Source organism: Phymastichus coffea, unplaced genomic scaffold (assembly GCF_024137745.1).
Source record: "Phymastichus coffea isolate CEN01 unplaced genomic scaffold, Cenicafe_Pcof_1.1 PCOF00153, whole genome shotgun sequence".
NCBI lineage: Eukaryota > Metazoa > Arthropoda > Insecta > Hymenoptera > Eulophidae > Phymastichus > Phymastichus coffea.
In genome coordinates this window covers 210,370-229,856 of record NW_026706964.1, presented here as the reverse complement: position 1 = coordinate 229,856, position 19,487 = coordinate 210,370, and the positions used below count along the sequence as shown (strand labels likewise).

Here is a 19,487-nt window from a genome sequence, read left to right as displayed (position 1 = left end):
CCTTCCGCGATTTCGGGCACATGACATCAAAGGCGCACCAGCGGTACAGAGCAACGTTAATTGATACGAGAAAGCTTCTCTCGCTCCGGGCGTGCCTAAAGTAAAGAAAACAAGGATGCAGCGCGACTATTTCGAGCGCGGGGTATTTTTACGCCGAGACGCTCGTTTCTCGGGGGGCAAAAGTAAAAAAATAAAAAAATAATAGAATAAAGCTAAAGCCCACGCGACGACGAAGTCGCGCGCGAGTTGCAAATGATCGACGAGTCGCGATTTCCTTTTTAGGCGGGAGGGATTCCCGAATGGATTCCATCTGTTGCGAAAGAATTTTCGACTGCAGTTTCGCTTTGCTCACCGTGGCGCTTCCCGTGTGCCGACGGTAAAAATGCCACGGCCGATCGACGCGGGCGTAATGACGAACTGTCTCGCAAACGGACGCACGCGAGCTAAATCACAGGATGAAATAACCGAACGCCCCGTTTCCAACGAATGTCCCTACGCGGAGCGGGCTTCTCGTCGAGTAAAGGCCACGCGAGCGCGACGCCGTCGACGAGTTATCAACGCCGACGGACGGTTTTTCATCGGGGGCCGAGGACGAACGGCGTGCTCGACGCTTCGGTCGCTCTGGCTCAACAAATGACACGCGGATCTCCTGCGGTGTGAATTCGCCTCGCCTTTCGTTCGCTTTTCGTCATCGGCTCGCGACAATCCAACCCAACCCCGTTTTCCCTTTCTTCGAGCGCGCGAGCAATAGCGAAAAAAAAAAAAAAAAAATTGACTCGCGGTGCTCTCCGTCTACGGACTCGCGCGAGCGCGTTTATACGCCCGTTTGTGCTCGAACAGCGCTGTTTAATTGTTCGGCGTTGAAGAAACATGCGCGAGAATGTTAATTCAAAAAAAAATAAGTAAATAAAACAAGAGCTCGGCAAGGGATTCGACGTTTCGCAAAAATAAGCGCGTTTGTGTGGAAGAAAATATAACTGACGTTTCAATTAAGTTTCCGCGGTGCAAAAGTGGTTTATGTACTCTCTGGAAAGTTACAGTTAACATTCTTCTCTCGCAGTGTGGCACTTTCAATTATGAAATAAAAAGGAGAGAGAGAGAAAGAGAGAGAGAGAGAGAGAGAGAGAGAGAGAGAGAAGTCGGTTTTCAAAAGTTAGTTACAACCGAAACTTGATTAATTCCACCAGTAAAAGGCGGGGGAAGGGCAGGTCTTCAGTTAGAAAAAAAGAGAAAAGAAAAGTTAGACTATAAAAGCTCAATCGCGAGTTGCTCACACCTTCTTAGAGCACAGTCTAGCGAGAACAAAGACTCTCTTTGGTAAGGAAGAGAGAGGAAGAGAGAGAGAGAGAGAGAGAAAGTGCATCAGCCGTGCGCCTCGTAAATCCAGATGAACTTCTTGCCCGCGCGTTCAAATGCAAATGTTCGCCGCTATATATACGTCGTCCCGAGTTATTTAATTACCCTCCGTCTCCTATTCTTTTTTTTCTTTTTGTTGCTAGCCGTCGAGTCGCTCGACCAACAGTCGTAAATCGTGCCTTTATGATTGCTTGTATTGCCCTTGTTTCTTTTCACTATTTGAAGACTGCGGTGAGACGATGTTTTCGCGTACGACCTTCGACAGATTATGCAACCGTGCTGAGTCTAGCCAAGTCCGCAATGTACGAGTTTTTCTCGCTGTGCTCGATGCTAACTTCACTGCAACGGCAGCTTGAGCTGTTTATGGTTGCGACAAGGATTGGAATTTCGATTATGCGCGTTCGATGAATTTCTTCGGCGCGAGTAATTTCAATGGAATGTCAGGCGCATGTCGAAAGGAAAAAAGAGAAAGTTAGGGAATTCGGTTGACAAAGGAAAATCATTAAAACTTGGCCGTGAACGCGCGCGCGTTTCCCAAACAAGCGCCTCGTTTGAATCGCAGCGTTTTGAGCTCGTTAAATTTTAAGACGCGCGCGCTTGTAATCTCCGAAAAGCGTTTCAAGTGCGCTCAAAGTGTTTCCAAATTACTTTCGCGGACTTTGCCGTCGTGTAGCGTTTGGGAATTCAAACCCCGATAAAATTGAAGCTGAGTATCAAACGAGTTTAGCAATATTTTCGCGACACGGGCCGCTTCGCTATTTCTCTTTTACGCGCACAGCATCAAACAGTTTACAAGCGACACGGGCACCGCGCGACGCTTTCTCGCTAATTTCGTCGACTTTTTGCTCTTCTCAGCCGCGCGTGCGATTATGAAATTCATCCGCTGAACGATTTTCGAGTCCATCGGACGCCGCGAGCGCGCGAAGCGACTGCGTTTGGCCCTCTTGCGCTCTTGCCGCGACGAGAGCAGCGTGCCCCGGGGGATTATCGACAAGGCGAGCTAGGCGGATAATTAATAATTCGGCATCGCCCGTCGAAGCTGAAAAGCGGAGAAACTGGCCCGAGCGCGAAATAATTTCCGACGCGCGGCGCGTTTTTGTTCAACAGGCTGTGCGGCGCGGCCCAATCGAGTGCCTCGATGCCTCCCGTCTCCCCTCGTCCCCGGCACTGGATTGGAAAATTATTCGGCGAAATTTGGTTTTGCGCGGATCTTCACGCGGAGGAGCGGCATTCGCGCACGCGGCTGACCGAAATCCGCTCGCGCTACTCGCGCCACGATTCGCGAGCGAGCCTCTCGCGCGTAGGCGACGCTCTGCCGTGGCTCCGGCGATTCTCCGACTCGCGCTCGGCGCCGCGAAGAGGTCGGCGACCTCCGCGAACCGCCATCCCGATTTCCAAACATTTCGCTTGCTCGACGCCCGAACGCGAGGAGACTCCTCCCTTGCATTTCCACCGAAACGAAAGGCAAACAGATTCTCGCTCGGTCTCCTTCGCACAGACCACTTCGCGGTCGTACCTTCCTTGTTTTTCCCCTCAGAGGTAAAACACACTCGCGCCCTGCGAAAACACAAGCTTAATTGGACAAGAGACGACGGCGGAGAGAGGCTCGCGGATCGATAGGACAAGTCTTCGCTTCGCGTTTTATTAATAATAGTTGGCGGGCGAAGTGCACGCTACGCGAGAGCGGATCGTTTTAGTGCTCATAAAAGCATAATCTCGTTGTGGAATTACTCGACTACAGCGTAGCAGCAGCAGCAGCAGCAGCAGTGACGGCGACGGCCGCAGCCGCGCGAACACCGCCGGAGAGAGACGACGAAACTTTGTCGGCGGGGACCTATTCAATTTGAATTATAATTGCTTTACGCAGCGCGACGTTTGGAATAACCGGCTCGGGCTCAATTTTTCACAGCTTTTGTCCTCCCGTTACACGGGAGACTGTGGACGCTTCGGTTTCACAATCGCTCACAACACACTAAGAGTCTCCCCTTCCGTTGAAAGCGCAAGAATACAATGATAAGCACTTCGCGGTAATAAAAAAACTCAGGGCCGTATTTACCACTGGAATCGAAAGTATCCAGCGACAATCGGAAGCGAAGAGGAAAAAAAAAAGGAAAGAGAAGCAGTCGAAGCGCGCGCGATGCGAAAGAAAAACAAATAGACGCGAGAAGCCGCGAAGAGTCCGCGGCGCGCCGTTCGCGTTACCGTCTGTCGCGGCTGCTCACGGGCCACTGGCCTATACCGAGCAGCGACCGGGCTTGCGCTCGCTCGCTCGACACTCGCTCCCAGCAGAGTCTGCGCAGACGCGTACCGAAATATACACGCGCTACTCTCAAGAGAGAGAAACAGAGAGAACGGCTGTTTGGTTTCGCGTTTTTTTCTCCTTTTTCTTACGGGGAGAGTGTTTGCAGTGTATATCTTGGGATATGATGTGCCGCCGCGGGTGTGCTAAGAGAGAGACAGAGAAAGAGACCGGGTATTTTCAGATGCAGACTTTTTCGAGTAGGCAACGAACGAGCAAGCGCAAGCGGGATTCCCGGGGTGGGTAAAGCGAGATTTTTGCCGATGCACGGGCGCAGCGCGACCGATGTCGAGCAAGCTGACGGATGGGCGGGGAGGCGCATCCTCGGCTGCTCGCCGTCGCGAACAAAAGCCGCGCGCCGAGCGATTTTCTCGTTGAATGTGGCATCGGAAAAATGACGGCGCTCGTCGCGTCGCAGCCTTCGGCCAAACGGAATGCTTCGTTATACCGCGCGAAAGAACAAAAGAGAGAGAGAGAGAGAGACTAGGCGTCCCGCTCGTCCGATCGAAAAGCCGCTCGTACTACTTGCGAGAGCCCGCGGGAAGCGAGGTCGCGAGACAATGCGCCTACGTCCCCCGTTCGTCGGCCGCGACCGAGCGGATGCTTTAATCAGCATCGGATCGCGCCAGCAGGTTGTTCGCTCGAGATACCCGCGGCTGGCGCGGCGCGCTGCGCCGTATCGATCGCTCGAGCGACCGCCCGTTTGTTTCGCGCAGACGGGCGCGCGCGCAAAAAGAAACGTCGCCGGTGCACGCCACTCGATACCGCGAGCTCGTTATGCTCGCGCCACGTCGATCCTGCAAGCCGAGCGACGCGCGCCCGTACTCTCTCCCGATGAACATTCCTCGGGTATGGACTGCCAAAATCACGAGAGACCGTACGCGGCTGCGTTAATTAACTCGGCGCGCACGCATCGAATATCGGCGAACGCGCTGCCCCCTCCCCGCCGGAAAAAGCCCGTCTGCCGGCTAATCCAAGTTCGCGAGAGCTTGTTTGTCATCGGCAGCCGTTTGCTCGCTGGCGGTGGCTCGTCTCGGTGTTTGACTTTTGCGAAGGCGCTCCCTTCGCCCCCTCGCTCGCTCGGTTTTCGCCGTGCCGACGATTTCGCGTTCGGCAGGATATCGTCCGGCAAACAATCGGCTGATCGCGTCTCGCGCGCAAAATAACAAAGAGAAAGAGGGCGGGGAAAGAAAAACAACGAAAACAAACGAAACGCGCGGATGGGACTGACCGATGGAAAAAAGCACGAGCGAGGCCAGCGCGCGGGAATGATCAGCAGCGAGACGATAGGGCGAGGAGAGGGAAGGGCGCCGAATAAGCCAAACAATCCCGTTGCACGGGCACGCGCTCGATAACGAAATGCCGATCGCGCCTGATTTGATTAAAAGCTCGCCTTGCAAATGAAACGCGAGCGGGGCGTTAATCAATCGGGTTTTCGGCTCCTCCTCGCGCGCGACGATTAGGTAGAAACACACGCGCCGAATTAATTTCCTCGAACGCTTAATAATTCGAAATCTCCCTCTCACGGCCCGCGAGGAAATTACACACGAGAGTGACAAATGGAAAAGTGAGAGAAGAGAGAGAGAGAGAGAGAGAGAGAGAAAGAGAGAGAGTGAGTTGGTAATTTTCCGGCCAGACGCCGACGGAATTAGCCTTCCATTGGCCACGGCCTCTCGCATTGAACGGGCCACTTACGAACGAGCGCGTAGTAGGGGATATTTTTGGATATGGGCAGACGATGTATTTACGCTATGGGTTTTAAAAGTTCTGGCCTGCTACCACTGGCAGATTTACTGGGTGTTTCACGAGCTCGTGCATTAGTTTCGCGGCTGCGTTGCTGCTCGCGATGGAAATAGGGCCGACAAGAGAGTCGCTCCACGATTTCGCGGAATATACGCGCGCGTTTGGCCAATTGAAAATTGGCATAGCTTTCAGCGGCAAAGCAAAGTGACGCGCGGAATCGTTCGACGTTCGGTTGTCCCATCGCACAGGTGGTCTCGCCAAAACGGGTACAACGGTGAAGGCATAATAAGTGAAAATACGTTCGAGCGCAAAGCGCCAATTTTTTGTTTCTCCGCAACGAAACACAGACTTGCTCGCTCCGAACGTTCGGCCTTGAGCGAATATCGCGATTACTTTTCGATTAGGCATAGCTCGACGAGCCGATTGATCTCTCATTCGTGCAAATATTGCGAAACCGTTCCGCCTTCCCGAGTAATCGCCCAATCTACATCGGCAAACTCGAGCTGCGAGGAAAGAAATCTCATCGAAGGCGAAACAACTCGGCACGGTCGATATATTCGGCCGAAGGCAAACAACAAACAGTCTAGGCTTCTCAGTGGCAGCAGGCAGGCTCGTTTAAAAAAACATGCACACTCCTAATTTTCCGAGAGAGAGCAGAGTCGCGCCAGTCGATTTTCGCTCGCTCATGCCATTCACGTAGCCGAGTAAACAACGACGCTGCAAGCTCTCGCTCGCTAAGCGTCGCTTAGCAGTGCATCGTTGCAAGCGAGCGAGGTAGAAAAAAATAAATAAATAAAAAAAAGAGTGGAAGCGAGAGAGCTAGACACGTAAAGAGCGCTGCAGCTCGATAGCCTCTGACGGGGCTGGTAAAGTGAGTTAGGCCAGCCAGCCAGGAAATTGAAGGACTGATGAGGTGTCGGACGCTTCGTGTGTCGGTGGTCGACGTTGCATTCGCGGCAATGGCCGTCGGCTCTCCACGAGACAGCAGTGCGATATCGAATTCCGATTGGCGCTGGTTATGGAACTAATGTACCAACGGAATTTCGCTTGGAACAGCGCTGCTCCTTACACCGGCGAGAGCGCCACTGCAAAAGTTTAAACGCGAAATGGCTTTCGAGGAGGGCGAACCAGAAGCTCTCGTTGAGACCGTTTCTTTCTGCTTTTCTTTTCTTCGCGTAAAATTACTCGGCAAACGCGAGCGCGGCTCAAATTAATTTCTTTCGTTCTCGCAGCAAACACTTCCCGATGCTCCGCTCGCTCGGACATTTTGCGCGCAAAGACGTACCATCCTCTTTCGTCTCGTCGTCGTAGCCGTCCTTGTTCCTTCTGTTTGCTCCGACGTCTGACGAGTCCTGATGGGCTGCTCGATACCGTTGTTTGCCGAAAAAGAGGAAATGATATTTTACACTTTCCGACTCGTCTGCCAGAACTTCTTCCTCCTGGACTTTTTCTTTGTTTTCGTTTAAATGACTTTTCCTCGTTTGATGGACGCCAATTGAATATCGTTTAACGCGAGCGTTCCCAGTCAAACATTAACTCTCGCAAAAGGCATACGGTTTCTGAAAAATTATTACGGTATCCCGAAGACCGTCTCGCGGGCGGCCAACTTGTTTGCGTGCAGTTTCCTTTTTTCTTTCTCAAGCGCGATACGACAGCGCGATAGAGAAAAGCCCTTTGTCTCCGCGCGCAAAGAAACTTTTGCGTAAGCGAGGAACTGCTCGCGCGCGAGACTCGATTTAACGTTGCTGTATAATGGAGCGGAGAGTGCAATTCAATTACATTTTTTTTTCTCCCTCCTCATTCCCCTGCGCCAAATAGTGATTATTCTTATCGCGTCGGATCTCTCTCTCTCTCTCTCTCTCTCTCTCTCTCTCTCTCTCTCTCGCCGAGATATTATGCGCGAGTTAAGAGTTTTACTTGCCATTCGTGGGGAGGAGCAGATTCGGATGCTCTCCTTTGTTTTTATCGAGTTTCGTTTGGTGATATTCTTGAAAAACGTTCCAGATAAGATAATTAAACGCGAATTATTAATATAGATTCGTTACATTCTAAATTAATGATTGTCGTCAAATTATTATTTTATGATGATTCAGTATGGGAATTTGATCAATTTAGAACAATATAAATCGCAGTTCGTTGCAAGGCAGATTATTGTCCAATGCCATCTGTCATATATTTGAGAACTGAAATCAAACATTTCAAACAATAATCAGCAATCGGCAATTGCACTTTCTATGAACATCAGGAACGGTCATAAACACTTTCCGCTGTCGTGGGAGACAAAACAACCGTAGAAAGAGAAAAAAAAAGAAGCGATTTCCAGTGCTGACAATCGAGTAATCAAGTAAGAGTAAGTTCAGAGAGACAAGACGGCGCTTTTCTGCAAAGGCACAGCGCGTGCGAAGTCCCGAAAGCTTGCGCAAGCTCAAAGGACGAAAGGAAGAGACAAGGACGAGTGTGTGTATATATATATATACACTAGAGCACGCGATAACGGGACAATGCACTCGAACAAAAGCAACAAGGCGCGACGACGACAAGGGCGAGTCGATGGGATTAACAAACTCGATGCACCCATTGATGTGCTTTACGCCTGTTAGGCTTAGTTCAACGCCTTCGCTTGGAAAAAGGAGAAATCAAAAGTGGATTGTGCACGGCTGCTGCCAAGCGACAGTCTATTTTTTTCTTAATATACATTTGGTTGTATGAACGGATTTTTCGGTATACCTCGAGAATTAATATTAAGCGCGATTGAAAGTCATCTGTCGATGGAAGTATCAAGCGAATTTATTTTCGACGAGGTAAACGAGAGTGGATTTTATAGAAAATTACCGTTTGAACGCTCGCGTCATTAAAATCACAATCAGTGTTTATTGTTAGAATCAAGCATCGAAATTCCCATATCGTCGAACCCATCCGCACAATCGTAACCACAAAGCCATATCACATTACACCGCATTAACGTTAATCAAGAGCATCATTGCGTACATATACGACTGGGTAGAAAGCACATACGCAATAACGCAGCCAGCCGCGTATATCAATTGAATAGCCGCCGAATCCCAGCCGTTATCTCGAAAGAAACGCGCGCAAAGGGCGAAATTAGGGCGTTTTTATTTTCGCGCGCGAAGATCGAATTCGAACGCAATTATCCGCGTGCACCTGCGCGCCCACAACGGCTGCAGATTTATCTCGCGGCGTCAACTTTTCTCTTTTCATATCTTTTTCCTTTTTATTTTATTTTATTTTTCTTTTTACTTTCGTCGACGATGCATTTGAATGTCAAATCTCCACGGCTCTTTTTGCATTTCAAGGCTTTCGCTGGCGGCTCGACTAAGAGGAAGAGAAAATACGCACGCGCCTCGATTATTCAGATATGAATGCGCGATCGAGTTTGCATATGCATTAGAGTCCTCTTTTTTTTTGCGAGGAGGCGGCAAGGTCGAACAGGCAAGCTCGGTCGAGTTGGACGTCGGTCATAAATAAGGAAATCAACTCCCGATGTCGATAATTCACCGGTCGGCCGAATATTCGCAACGAACCAGCCGCACCGCAACGGGCTCGCAACGAGTGTCGCCGAGCGAACGATACCGGAGGGCGGGAGCGCCCAGACCAAAGTTCAGCCAGCCCGCACGAGTCTATTTGAATGATGCAAGCGAGTGAATTTAATCTCGAATGAGAAACGGCTGGCAGCGATTGCGTCCGCAGAGTGTTTTTCGTGGCATCGCGCAACGCCAGTTCGGCAATACGCAACGCCCGATCGGAGCATCCGGTCTCCCGCACACGTAACGGGGGTAGTCCTACCCGTCGCGCAGCGCTGAACTGCCGATAATTGAACATTTCAGCGTGACTGACACTCGCCCTGCCTTTGCCCGCCGTAGTCGCAAATAGAATCTTTTGCTCGATTGTCAATTCAGGGCGACGTATCGAATTTCCAGCGGCGTCCGTCCTCCGCGCTCGGCGGACTCGAGTCGCCGGCGACTGTCAAAGCAAGCCCCGACGAAGCTCGCCTTTGTCGACGCGCGCGGCGAAATTGGAGCTGCCGGTGACGCCTCGCGCGCGCGCGCGCGCGGAATTACCTCGACGCGGCGGCCGCGGCGCGCGTGCGTGTTGATTTAGCGCCTTTGTTGGTCGCTTGGCCGCTGGAAAGCGCCCGGGAGGCTTTCGCTTTGCGCTCCCCTACGCGCGCGCGGGTAATTAAAGCGTTTGGCCGGCCAAAAATCTCCGGCGAGCTTGCGCTGCCGCTCGCGGCTACGCCGTTGCCGTCGCAACTTCGGAGCTCACGCGCGGCTCCCCGACCGGCTCACGAGGCGAGCTGCCGAGATAATAACTGTTTCGTCTTGGGAGCGTCGCTCGAAAAGGAGCTTCGGCAAAAAGCTCGCGAAAAGAACGTTCCGAACGTCGGGGCTATCAATTCCATTGGCTGCCGATGAAGTCCGAAATGGATTTTGAGAGCGTTGTGCTCTCGAAGCAATATTTCTGAAAGAGAGCAGCACAACGGGAAACTGGAATAACGCAACGTTGAACTGCACCTCCAGCGTCCAAGCTGGAGAAAAAAAATATTATTTTAGTTTTTTAGCCGGTCGCGCGATAGTGCTTTCCAAGCCACAAAACAGAAGTACAGCGCAACGACGTATGTCGAATAGATTACAAGTAAGCGTTGCAAAGAGACGGGAAGAAGAAAAGAAAGCGAAAAAGCCACTGCCGAGGCGATAGAAAGAGAGAGGGAGAGCTTTGGAGGATATATATTACGTGGAAAAGCGCTCAGCCGTGATGGGACGGTATAAAAGTGCGCTCTCCTCATTTTCAGCTCTCCTTTCCCATTTCCAGGATAGAGAGCGAGTTTTCCATGAGGGTGTTTTCGCTCAAGGAAAATGCTTAACGACATCGCCGCGGCGTGTACGGCCATTGCACGCCAGCGAGCAACTACCGCTGCGAGCGGAAACGTGCCGGCACAAGTGGATTGCCCATATTTTTCGAATTTCTCGTTCTCCGTTACCGCCGCCGCGGTGGATATCGATGCTCGCGCGAGTTCGTCGTCGACGACGACCGCGGCATTTCCACGCGCCGAGCCGTTCGCCCGAGACGGAGGTGGCCGGGAAAGTTGGACGGCTGCTAATTTGCTCCGACGATTTCGATGACGTTCGCCGTCGAACCTGCATTTGTCATCTTGCCGAGAACAGTCCTGGCTCACCGGGTAACGAGGCGAGGCGACTCGACCGTTATTAAAACTAGCAAATCCAGTGCTGACAAACAGCCGTAACTCGCACGAGCGCCGCGAGAAAGAAATAAGAAAAAGCAGCTTCGCTTGAATCGAATCCCTCACTCCCCCTGTAGCAGCGATTCCCTCGAGGGACAATAGGCAACAACCGAATCTCAGCGATCCTAGTAATGGCACAGCTACGGGCGCCATAATCCTCCTAAGAGAAGCATTAGGTAGATAAACCAAATATTGCTCTCGGAGATAATGACGAATTGCACTCGCAGGTCGGGGTGAGGGGCAAGAGCCTGAATTCGTATTCAGGGAGGCGAGGAAGCCGCAAGTCAGAGTCCCCCCCCTCTCCGCCAATAAAAGATTCCGAGTGAGAATTTCGAGAGAACGTCTTCCAATCGACGTGATGCGAGAGAGAGAGAGAGAACGCGCGCGTGCTAAAAAGAGAGAAGCCAACACACTACGATTGAGCGAAAAATCGCGTTCGCTTCACTTTTTCTTTTCTCCTTTCCGGAATCGCGCCGAACAATTGCATTGACTTCTCGATGAATTTCTTTTCCTTTTTGTAATTTCGGAGGTAGGCCTCGACTATCTTTAAGGCTGATTGGCGTGTGTCGGCAACGCCATCCACGAGGCAATGCTAAAACGTAATTGACGGCCACTCGAAAACGAGGATTCGCCGATAAATTATCTGACGCGACGACTAAAAACAAAACGACATGCGCGAAGGCCGTGTTTCGCGTGTACTTTCTTCACACTTCGGGACCCTTTATAAGAAGTAAGCAACGTCAATAGGACGTAATTGACGCCTAGCGCAGAGCGAGAAAAAAAAGGAGACGGCGGAACGGAGCGCGAGAAAATGATGGATGGAGGGCAAGAGGTTCGCATCCATCACTGTCCCGCATCGACAAAAGAGCGAGAGATTGCGCGGCGTAGCAACGCGAAGATAATTACGACGGCGCCTCCAGTGACGAAGGAAGCGACGGTAAGGCTTCGCGGCGTACGTATATATATATAAAACACACACGTTGTTATATATATGTAGACAAGAGCGTTTACCGCCGCACTCTTTCCTTTTTCAGCCGTGACGCTTTTATCTCCCACTCTCTATCTCCAGACTCTGAGGATCGACGACGACGACGACGTTATGGGGTGTGGCCTTGTCGAGTACGACACGTACGAGTTTGGTTGGCGCTGTACAAGATACAATTGGAAGACAGGGGTGGACTGGTGGATCGTGCGACGTGCGATATTTAAATGTCGCGATTCGACGCCATCTCGAGATTGACGCGCCGCTCGGCTTGGTCGAGTTGGGATCGGGATCGAGCGCGCCGATCTTTTAGCTCGCGGTTGCTCGCGCGGCGAGGCGCCCCAGTCCGTTCGGGACTCCCATTCATTCGCCTGGCGCTCGCCTTTCCATGCGCATCTCCGCTTTCTACGATCGCACGCTTCACAAGTCGAAGAAGCCGACGTTACCAAGTCAACGCAGCGTATCTTGCTCGGGTGATGCTGTCGAAGTGCCGAGCAACCACTCCCCACAGTGAGCTATCGAGTCGGCTATCTAGGCCAGCGAGCCACGAACAACAGCCCGTTACGTGTACGTAGTGCGGTATGTATCGGTACTCCTTCGAATTCATTGGACTATCTAGCTGATTGCGGGGACATGTGCCTCGGTGAACCGAACGGGAATGATAGGACGGATGGTGAACGACGAGAATGAATGATTTCCAATTGTGACTTGTAAATGAGTGTGAGTGGTGAATCTGAAGAAAGTCGTTGTTCTCATTTTTATAATAAACGAGAGAACCTATCCCGAGAAATGATCAAATGATTTAATTTCGCCCGATCAAGCCATGGCTTTCTGCTTTCGGATTCCTTTGTTACCGGGCAATATATTATATTTTCCTTCAGTTCGACGAACTTATTATCTTACTCTCATGTAGTTGTTATCGCTAAGAATATAAAAAATTAACAGTCTCTGTCTTCAAGTGATATTGCGCGATTCGATCGAGGAATCCTCTGATTTTTCTTTTGCCAATGTTTGTCATTTCAAATGATTCATGTGCACACGGAAGAGCGAGCAATGCCGAACAATCGACTGCCGGGCATTCGGACAAAGAACCTCTTTGAGAGCGACTGATCTGCCATACACAATGGTGTTGTGCAATTGGAATCCATACATGTTGGGGGAACTACAGTGCACTACTAAAATTGAAAAAGTCGGACAATGCATCTAAATAATGTGACTGGCAGTAGCGAATCGCGCGACCTATCACAGTGTTTGAACGGTTGAACAAAGGCAATGTCAACATTTATGTGCGCAAAACATTATTACAACTTGTGCATCAAAAAGCCTGCGTAAAAGCCAATAAATCTCACGTATAAAATAGCTGAAATCACTCGAATCACATTCCGTGCTACCAAAGACATCTACGTATCTCTCTTTCTCTCTCTCTCTCTCTCCAGACCGTTCATATCCAGGCACAGGCGCGCGCGTAGGCAGGCAGTTGTACATGCAGCGTGTGAGCAGCAACGAACGCCCGCAAGCAAAGTGCACAATCACAGAGGATAGGCACGTTGCTGTCAAACCGGCGACATCACGCAGCGCAAACACCGCAGTAGCTGCTGCTGCTGCTGCTGCTGCCACCGCCGCTACCGTTGCATCCAATCAGCGTCATCCCCGAGCGGCGAATGTGCACGCACACACGTGAATTATCGATTTCGCGCCCTATCATCGCTTGATTGGCTGAGCTGCCGCCACGCGTACGCTGAATGCCAAACGACCGAGCGTGCGCGCGCTCGGTTGCATTATTCAAACGACAACAAAAAAAAAAAGGCACCCTGTATCCCGCGAGCCGACTGCTTTTGATGTGAGCGCGAGCGCGAGGCGTCAGGTGAGAAAATGACACGTTCGTCACTTCCGGGGGCAGGGGGGCAGCGCGTCGCACCTGCGGCCAATTGAAGTTGGTCTCGCGGCGGCGAGCCGAACGAAACGGACGTTGCTCCCTGGCGCGGCGAGATCGTCCGGGGGAAAAGCGCGGGGCGCGTGACGACCTCGCGGCGCAAACTGCGAGAATGAAGAGGCTCCGTTCGCGGCGGCACAATGCAATCTCGCCGCTTGAAGGGGCTTCGGCCAACTTTTGTCGCGCCCGACAATCAGCGAAGCGCCTATATACGCCCGCCGCGTACTTGTTTCAAGTAGAAATGACGCAGTCTTGTACTTTTTTTACGCCCGACCGTCGTTGACGTTACCGTTTCACTTCGGATTAACGACTCCTTTTTTTATTTCTCTTTTTCTACTTCGTTTCGTGTTATTTAGCTGGATGAAGTCGCTGGAGGAGTACAGGTTTTTTTATGCATATACTGAATGCGTGTTAATTAAGGAGGGCATGATAATTACTACTTGATGAATTCTTGGCCGACCTGAAAACGATGTCGTTGACACGTCAAGAAGATATAGAGGCTTTTTAAAAAATGCGCACATGCTTGGAAAATAGTGTCTATAGAAAATAAGTATCTGGGAATTTATTGTAAATGAAAATGTGACGAATTCGTAATCAGGTACTTATCGCGCGAATGTTTTGAAAAATAGTGTAAACGCTTGGTCGATGATTTTTGATTTATTACTGCTTATTCGAAAGATTATTCGAATACAAAATTATAGCTTTTACAGAAATTTTTCTGTTCCGAAATTTTTTTTGTAGCGAAAATGTCTTGATTCCGTCAGAATGTTAAGAATCCTTTATTAAGTTTCCTAACAAACTCCAAATTTTCCGTAAGATCTTTCAAGCTTAAAGTATAACGAAGATGCACAAAACCGGCAAAAGAAAAATGTAATCAATGTAGCTGAAGAGGCAGCCCTTTAGCTAAAGTCCTTTGATAGATTATGAAGAGAGCTGAAAGGGTAAGCTGTTACCCCAAGGATTTTCGTGCGCAGGAGGAGCAACCTAATCCTCCCCGACGAAGGCGCTGCCGCCTGGTTTTAGTCTCGGCTCTCTGTCTTATGAAATTCCGAGTCGACTTTGCGGCTTTAGCCCGAATTTTTCTTCGGACTGAAACCGGAAGGGGTTTCGACTTGCCAAAAGCTTACACTTTCGCTTTGAGAACGCGGAAGTAAGTTTACCGATGGTCAGTTAATTTATACAATCAATTTTTCGATAAAAGACAATTCGACACACTTCCATTATGCGATGGTTCTTCAAATGAACCTACGAAGCATTATGAATATGGTAGTTATATTTGAACGGATATTTTCAACTTACTTATCGAAGATTACTACTGTAAGTTGTCCTTCGGCTTACCTGAAAGAAGGAAGAATAATGAATAATGCTTTTACAAATTATAATACAATTACCAGATATTTATTAGTTTGACAAGTTTAAAAAATCAATTACTTTTTTCACATAGTAATAATGAAAATTGTTTACTTGATATATGAGACAATATAATTAAATTAACGGTATGTGCATGTAAAACTCTCTTGAAGTAATTTAAGGTATTCAATAACAATAATCTTATTTGTCGGGCATAATACTGACATTCACATTTATTTTTATCTCCGGATAACAAGTTGCAAAAAACACCTAATTGTTGATAAGTCTTCCATTTATTTCGTCTGATTGCATATACGTTACGAAATTCTTTGCTTTGTCTGCAGAAGGTACCGTGTGCGTTGCGTGTTAGCGTAATTGTATTTTAAATTTGTATACCCTAAAAAACTAAGCATCAATCACATTCATTTTTTCATTATTATTTGAAATAAAAGGTATCTCTTTGATTGGTATTACAAAAGTGCAGTTCGTGTTTATTCGAGCGCTATCGATCATGACAGCTGAAAAATTTCCAAACCAAGTAAAATTTGAAAGTAAAATCTTAAAACCTAACGTTGTTAGGTATCCAGTAGCACAGTAAGTAAGAGATTAGAGCTTACCGGTGTCCCTTTTAAACAAATCGTATACCGTTATATTTTTCAGATCCCGCTTTCCAAATATCACTATATGCATTGTATTGTGTACAATATCACTCGTAATTGTACTTCTATACGGTGTTTCCTTATCAGTATATCGCAATGAAAAATCAGTGACAATAGATGAGAAAACATCAAATACTGCCTAGAAACAAACAACGGAAACATTCGAACAAGAACTCATGCAAACTGTCGAAGAAGAAGCAACAATTCCTAAAGAAGAAAAACCGAAACAATCGTAAAATCATTATCATTTTGTCTCTTACACTCCGTCAACGGGTCGCACTTTTGGATAGTATCCCAACGTGTCAAATGGAAATAAACATAACCTCATCTGACGACAATTATTATTCATGTAATTTAGTTATAAGAGAACAATTCACTGACGATATTTTAAGCGCAGATTTAGGAAGCAAAATCGCAATTTAGAGTGCAAGTGAAAAAAAAATGTTTTGATTTTAATGCTAACAAGGTCAAGCTTAAAAACCAGCTACCATCCGAAGCAGACGTACCGATATTAGCATATTATTTATAAATAATCAATCAACCAGAGAACAGTCGTAGGTACGTATATCTAGATAATTTTAAGAACAGAATGGTAGTTTTGAAGCTAGTCGATCAAGATTACAAAGTCACCAATCAAGTGATACTCAAACATGACGTAAACTTTATAACAGTAAGTTTGGTAAGTACTTATTGTTGAACGTGATAATTGATGACTAATAAAACAATGATAATTAAATGACATTTAATGATATATTTATATAAAAATCTTTTTTATCAATAGGGTGAAAATGCATCCTATGTAGGTGTTTATTACTTACAATCAAAGGCCAGAAATTCATTGCCTATATGATATTTGATGATAATTAACAGCCTATATATATATATATATATATACATATATATACATATATAATACTGGCGTTTCTTATTCTGATAACCCTACTCTGCGTAAAACTTCTATTTCAATCGATCCGATGGAAAACTCTCATGTAACCCTAATCAATAACTTTGAGTTGAGGAAGAAGTATTATTTTATTACATCAAAAGGGGAGAAGTATCATTTTATTATGTTACAATAGAAATGGTCTGTTTGTTTGGAAAATGAACTACCGGACACTTAAAAATGAAAAAACCTTTCAAGTTCAAGCAAACTTGCTTCATAATAAGTATTGCATTGTTATACATGAAATAAATGATAATTAACCTAGAATTATAGATATCACGTTCTCTGATATATATTGAAGATTTTCGTTGTCGTTTAAAAAAATGTGATTTTGTACTTCGTTAACAGAAACGATGTGATTTGTTATCGAATTATGTTTATCACACTGTTGTCGAATTATGTTTATCACACTGTTGTCGAATTATGTTTATCACACTGCTTTTGTAAACTATAAAATTGAAATTGTAATAGAATTTATAGATCCAAAAATACAAAGTTCATGGATTATTCCACGTACATTTGTAATTGCCTAAAGAGGTAAACAAGTTACCTGTACATAGGCTGGAAACATAAACAAAACTTACATACTACGGACAACAAACTATATTAGAATTATATATAAAATACATGTATTTCAATTTTAAACAGTTTTATAATATTCTTATTTACTAATCAGGTATTATTTCGCATAATTATAATCAGCAGTATTATACTGCTGTTATAAGCAAACTCACATTTTTATAATTGGGCATTTTGTCTTTATATGTTTACCAGAATCTGATGAGCATTTGTTTTGCGGTACAAAAGTTTCCGCTAGGTGCTTTCATATTTCTTGCAAATATGAATCTTTCAATTAGGTTTAATCTTATAGAACAGGTTCCAATTGCACATGTTACTCTATAATGTTGAAACATATCTCGATGTTGAAAAATCGAAAATGATTTCATTATGTTTATTTATAATTGATATTGAGAATTTATTTTACGAATAACACAGATAAGAGATATTGATATATTTAATCTTAAAGATATTGATATATTTAATCAGTAATTAAAATATTTTTTTTTGATTTATGGAGTTTTTGATAATCCAGATTATAACTGCTTAATTGCATAAATGTTTGAACGCTCTTCATTTAATTTCTAGAAGGTGTCCTGTTGCTAGTCTCACATTGAAATTAAACAAAATTACACGATAGTGATTATTATTAAACTATAAAAATATAAAAATATGACAAGTGATTAAAAATTAAAGCTTATTTTGAATGGCTTTTCGAATGCGCTCATTAGATCGAGCATAACTGGTCGTCAAACAGTATTAAGATTCAGAAGCGAAAATCACTCTGCACACTTCACTACATATCTTGAGGAAAAGTGAGTAAAAATGTCAGCTTAAGCGATTTTAACAAGTTATACAGATAGTTATATCTTTCAGATGTTGGATATCAATGAGTACGATACACATTATATTCTTTGCAACATTAGACTTATTTGGGACTTTATCTGTTAAAATATTGTTACAATGTAAGGGTAAAAATCTAACAGCTGTCGAAGGAAGAACGATCCATTATACCGAAGAAGAGATAACACGTCTCATCGTGGAGCAGACAATTGATCTTGATAAACAAGCAACGACGCAACTCGTTGAAGAAGAGATAACTCATCTTGTGGAGGAAGACTCAACTGGAATTCAACAAACTTTAGAAAATGACGGAACATGCCCAGTACAGTGGCATTACGTGTAGAAGCGTATGAAAATGATTTCTTGAACTTTATTGCATTATCTTAACGCGTGATCCATAAATTGGTGACGCTTTTAAGCTAAGGGAGATTTTCCGAAAATTATAAATACTGTTACTGTTATTATATTCACAAAAATTCGAAAAAGGGAAGGCAAATGGAAAAGAAGATGAGAAGGAAATACAAAATACACTAACACAAACAAAACACAATCACACACATATACAACATAATCACACAAAACACAAGCAAAAAGAAACAAGGCACGTCACACAATAAAAATGAAATATACTTTGTAAAAAACCAAAATTGTAACATTTAAGTTGAATAAATTCTATATATATATATATATATATTCACAAAAATAGTGATTTAATCATGTATTATAAATCTCTATACCCTCAAGATTAGAAAAACATAACTAAGAAATGTAATATATTGTTTTACAAGAAACTTTACGTTTATTTTTATTGGAAATTGTTAAAAGTATATATTTATTAAATTATGCTTTACCTGTTTACTGCTATATCATCATAAACGTGATGAACTGAATCGTCTAATCAATATTCACTGTAGCATTATGTGTAACCTTTTTTATTGATCGTAACAGTAGGTTATCATCCAAACAAATTAATCAACGTTAATCTAACTATAAGCATAGTCTAGAACATTCATCATGATAAGGAAGTCAACTATTTTAACATTCCTGACATCACTTCTTGCGCCGTTGGTCAATGGAACTGTATATTCACCCCAGAAACGCAAACTTAATTCTAACAATACCCATACTGTAGCAGTCGGTTTCGATCTGTTCACTGTGTTATTTTATAATCTAGCCATTGCTGAAGAACATGAACTATAATGCAAATTCATCTTCATCGTTAAAAATTATAAATCCTACATAATTTCTTTGGATCCAAAGCTAAATATAATTAGATGAAGGTCAAAGCTGTATCACTGAAGTCGAAAATTGTTATGGACTGACTGAAGTAAAGTTTTACTAATTTAACTAAAATATATTATTAATTTCACCGAATTTTCATAATGCATAGTCTTTATTTGTTAATTTTATAATTTAATAGTATCGCAATGTAAAATGTAAAAATAAAGGCGTTATTATCGCGATGTGTTTTAAGGTTTTTAATATCATATTGAATGATAAAATAGAAAAATGTGTGCACACAATATGACAATTGGATGAAACGGTTTTAGACTATGATACT

General features: G+C 45.5%; 1 protein-coding gene across 9 annotated transcripts in view; it reads right to left on the bottom strand.

The window, feature by feature from the left end:
• The window catches only part of LOC131672570 (uncharacterized protein CG43867), a 126,215-nt gene that overhangs the window by 55,534 nt on the left and 51,194 nt on the right, over positions 1–19,487 (bottom strand). Inside the window, exon 1 of one of the 9 annotated variants that reach the window (XM_058949885.1) lies at positions 1,462–3,564. The exons of 7 other annotated variants lie outside the window; for them this stretch is intronic. The gene's annotated coding sequence lies outside the window, so the exon portion shown is untranslated. Of the gene's footprint in view, positions 1–1,461; positions 3,565–19,487 lie in introns of those variants that run through there. One more of the 9 variants, XM_058949886.1, reaches the window with a different exon arrangement.